General features: G+C 37.1%; 1 protein-coding gene across 3 annotated transcripts in view; it reads right to left on the bottom strand.

Annotated features, from left to right (window-relative positions):
• LOC111471996 (pectinesterase inhibitor-like) overlaps positions 1-5,099 on the bottom strand; it is a 26,445-nt gene that overhangs the window by 7,704 nt on the left and 13,642 nt on the right. The gene's annotated exons all lie outside the window — the stretch shown is intronic.

The following is a 5,099-nucleotide window of genomic DNA, read 5'->3' as shown; positions in this document are numbered from 1 at the left end:
GACTGCAAGAAAACTAGAAGATGCCATTTTTTATTTTGATTTTTCTGTCTGTTTTGCTCAATTAATTCATCGGGAGGGTTCACATATTTATACACTCACATATATTCCTTTTAATAGCCTTCACGTTCGAATTTTAAGTAAAACCCTATTAAAAGAAACACTAACAAAAATAGACGAATAGGGTAAGCTTTTTTCTCTCTAAACCCAATCACAATTTTGACTTAGTTATTATGCACTTTTTTAGACAATACACCGTCTTCCTCCGTGTGCCACTCTCTTGTTAACCTTTACGGACTACACATGAGAGTCATAACTTTACTCTCTTCTTAGTAAGATTATGGCTTCAACTAATAATATTTATTTTACAAAAAAAATCAAAGTTATTTATTTAATATTGAACCATAGTTTTCATGCGAGACGATAATATTTAATAAATAACCTAAAGAATATATAGTTCATGGATAGTGCTAATACGTCGACAAATATTTGTTTTGCCAATATTTTTTGTTGGCCTCACGAAAAGTAGTCCTTGCCATGATTGTGTGTTTTGACGTAAGGAATGTGAGTCGATAAACTCGACTTGGTTAAAATCATTGATGTGGGAATCATGCATTGAGAAGTTAGTAAGTCAACAAGCTCGACTTGGTTAAAATCATGGGATGTTGAGAAGTTAGTAATCATGGAACATTTTGGGGCAATCATGAGATAACCGAGACGCCCACAATTTTCTGCAAGTTTGTTAGAGGCAATCATGAGGTAACTCAGCTGGGGATTTTGTGGGTCGGATAGAGGCAATCATGAGATAATCCAGACCATCCTCCGTTCGAGAACTTAGAAGTTTTTTGGAGTTAGCGAACTAGTACGGAAGGTTTCTTTTTAGGACTTATCAAACCTTGACAAAGTTAACTAAGAAGGGTAAGTCTTTCTTTGGACTATGACACATGAATAGATTTTTCAAGAGCTTAAGGAGTTTCGGGTGTATGCGCTAATGCTAGCACTATTTTGTGGTTCAAGCACGGTGTACAACGATGCCTCGAGAAAAGGATTGGGGTTGCGTGTTGGTGTTAATGGAGAAGTGATTGTATATGGCTCCTAATAGCTTAAGAAATATGAGCGTAACTACCTAACCCTCGATTTGGAGTTAGCAACTGTGGTGTTCACGTTAAAAATATGGTGACGTTACTTGTATGGTGAAAAGGTACAGGTAGTAAAACCATAAGAGGCTCAAGTATCTTATTCGGGTAGAAAGAGTTGAACATGGGACAAAGGAGATAGTTGGAGTTTGTGAAGGATTATGATATAAAGATCCTTTATCACCCATGTAAAGCTAACATAGTGGTCGATATGTTGAGTAGAAAGACAACTCACTCTTCTGGTATGTCATTTTCGGTTCTCTAAATCTTTAAAAATTTCACTAGAAGGTCATAATTCAAGTCATTTTAGGATTAGTATGGGTGTAAAATAGTCAAAAGATTACCTTCCACACACCTTCACGCGCCCCATGCGTGGCTGGAAAGGCTTCTAGGCGTGATTTCGCTCGCAACGGGCTCACGTGCAAATACCACGGCCAGTCGCTATTGGCCCTCAATTTAAGCATAATTTAACTTAAACTCCCAAAAACAATTTCACTACTTGACACGCACCCCACTCACGACACGAGTGTTCTTGGCTTCGAGTCCAGGCGACGTAAGGCATTAGTATTTTCTTATTTTTTCATGGTGTGGCATGTGTCCTCCCAAAGCACACCTTCAAGGCTCGCAAAATGTTGCCTCATTGATTTTCCTTCAATCAATCGGCGCATGTCCTTCCACCTCCATGAGCGCGCTTAGATTTAATCCACCTCTCCATAATGGTACTAGAGTCATGCTCTAAACTTAGTCATACCAATAGATTGGTAAATCCTCAAATGTCGAATAAAGGACTCCAAAAGAAAAGGAGCCGAGCCTCCTTGAAGGGTGAAGGCATAGTAAAAAATGACTAAGACTCCAAAAGAAAAAGGAGTCGAGTCGAGACTCGATTAAGGGGAGGCGTACTTTGCTCTAGGGGAGGTGTTGGATGATGAAAGTAAATACAAGACGGTTGATTGGCAAATTAATATATTTAACCGACTCCTTGAAGGGTGAAGGCATAGTAATAAATGACTAAGACTCCAAAAGAAAAAGGAGTCGAGTCGAGACTCGATTAAGGGGAGGCGTACTTTGCTCGAGGGGAGGTGTTGGATGATGAAAGTAAATACAGACGGTTGATTGACAGATTAATATATTTAACCGTTACTAGGCCTGACATAGTTTATTCAGTTCGTATGCTTAGTCAATTTATGCATGAACCAAGAAAACCACATTGGGAGGCAGCTCTTCCGGTTCTGAGATACATCAAGACGGTCTATTTCTGGGTTCTGCATTTTCCTCGGAAATTCAATTATTTCTTAGCAGTCTAAACTAATTTGTCCAAATCATCAGCCGAAGCCTAGTATCGAGTTTTGACAATTACTTGTTTAGAGTTAACTTGGTTAAGATACACATTCTTCAAGACTTGAATGTTCCACTGTCCGAACCAGCATTATTATATTGTGATAATCAAGCAGCATTACATACAGCAGCCAATCCAGTTTTTCACGAACGTACGAAACACATTGAAATAGATTGCCATATAGTTCGAGAAAAGTTACAAGCCGGAATCATGAAACCGTGTTATGTTTCGACTAAAATGCAATTGGCAGATGTTTTCACTAAAGATTTGGGAATGCATCAGTTTGATCTTTTGAAGGACACGTTGGGTGTGATTGACATACCCTCTCCAACTTGAGGGGAGTATTAAGATATGATATTTGGAGAATATATTTTAATAATTAGTTATGGAACATATGTTAGATATCCATTAATATTTTTTCTTTATTGTTGGAGTTGTTAGTGGTATATTTTATCTTAGGATTTGATTAATAGTATATTTTATCTTATTTACAAAATCTAGGAGTTATATATTTTACTTGTATTAGTTGATAGCTTGTATCCTATATTTTTCTTGTATTAGTCGATAGTTTATATTGTATTTAAACGTTTGTAATCACGAAGATCATACTTTCGATCCCAATTCTATTTCTTATTCTTAACACCATGGAAACCTAATTTTTTTTGTGACAAAATTTTGTGTGTGTTCCTAAGTTATGTACATCGATAATGCCCACAAAATTCCCAACTGAGTTCACCAATTTCATCGTTAGCGTAACAGTGTGCATGATAGTTTCAATGTTGCAATTTATAGCGCTATTGAATGAGTTGCCTGCCAACACACCCTCAGTTTCCAAGGAACTCTCTGTACTTCACTTTGTTCTTCACATTAATCGGCATGCTCTCGTCTTATGTGTCGTCGGTAAAAGCTTTGACGCCGGAGCCGATGATGCCCCGGGTCGCCGCTGTTCTGCCACTTACTCTTGGCATTGGTGTTGTTTCAATGGGGATTTTATCGTGTATACAGAAGGTACAGCAGAGACATAAGCGTTAGCTGTTCAGTGAAATTTATATACGTTTTACTTTTATTAATTGAACTCGTATAGTTTAAAATGTTTTTATTAAGTTATTTTTGTTGTAATGATTTGAATTATTATCGAATATCACTTATTTATGTCGAGCTACGAGCCACGTTTTGAGAAAGTAAATGTGGACGAGAAAAATCATTGCAAGCGAGTTGAAAGAAAGCATTGCGAAAGTTAAGAACAATTACAATACTTGGTCTAGAGAGGTTTGATGATTACTTGGTCCCGGTATGGTACATTTTAAGGCGGTCTGAAGGAAGTAAACACAATTTCGTCGAATGGTCATACAACCTAAANCACGTTTTGAGAAAGTAAATGTGGACGAGAAAAATCATTGAAAGCGAGTTGAAAGAAAGCATTGTGAAAGTTAAGAACAATTACAATACTTGGTCTAGAGAGGTTTGATGATTACTTGGTCCCGGTACGGTACATTTTAAGGCGGTCGGAAGGAAGTAAACACAATTTCGTCGAATGGTCATACAACCTAAAATGTAATAAGAAAGTAATACAACATGAAAGCAAGTAGAAAGGCTTAGGCATGTCAGGAGCATGCGGCAATGGGTAATATGTCTTGGACAAACATGACCATGAGATCCTCGCCCGCCTAATTTGTTGACGTCCTTGTCAACTAACGAAGTTCAAATGGGTCATGACAGAGTCCAGATTTTTGGCACGTTCTCAGTTTGTTTCCTCTAAAGTAAAACCATAAGAGCTTATGCTCAAAGTGGTTTATCATACCATTGTGGAGAGTTGTGTTCATTCTAACATAGTATCAGAGTCATGCCTTAAACTTAGATATGTCAATAGAATCCTCAAATGTCGAACAAAGGACTCCAAAAGAAAAAAGAGTCGAGATTCGACTGAGGGGAGGCGTACTTTGTTCGAGGGAAGGTGTTGGATAAAAGTCTCACATCGGCTAATTTAGGGAATGATCATGGGTTTATAATCAAGGAATACTATCTCCATTGATTTGAGACCTTTTGGGGAAGTCCAAAGAAAAATCATGAGAGCTTGTGCTCGAAGTGGACAATATCATACCATTGTAGAGAGTTGTGTTCATCCAACACAAAGCAGGTCTCGAAGGACAAGCACCCGACACATGGCCCAAAGCCTATGTGTGTGTCAAACCAGTTTCTTGAAAAAATTCTTAGGGCGAGCTACAAGCTATCTACCTTCACCTTCTTACCTCGGTTCTTGCACAAATTCTTCAAGAATGGATTAAAGCTCTTGTATTATCATATGTATGAGAATTTGGCACCTACGCATATGTATTCAAACACATTGAAGGCACTTTAAGAAATCATATGTTTGGATCTAAATGGGTTTCAAATTGTAAAACCCAATACAAATCAAGTTCTTTATGAAAGCTAAAAATTTCAATGGGAGNGGGAGGTTCCAAATGTTGTATAAATGCCATGACCAAAATTATGTTGGAGTTTTTGAAAGGTTAATATATATGTATTATTGAAATTGTTAACCGCTTACCGATATTTTTATTAATTTAGTTTTTTTTTTCTATATATATTAATTTTATCAATTTTGTTTATATTATGGTATATGATTCTTA

Source organism: Cucurbita maxima, unplaced genomic scaffold (assembly GCF_002738345.1).
Source record: "Cucurbita maxima cultivar Rimu unplaced genomic scaffold, Cmax_1.0 Cma_Scf00061, whole genome shotgun sequence".
Taxonomy (NCBI): Eukaryota; Viridiplantae; Streptophyta; class Magnoliopsida; order Cucurbitales; family Cucurbitaceae; genus Cucurbita; species Cucurbita maxima.
Note: the sequence above shows the minus strand (reverse complement) of the source record. Positions and strands in the feature narration are given on the sequence as shown.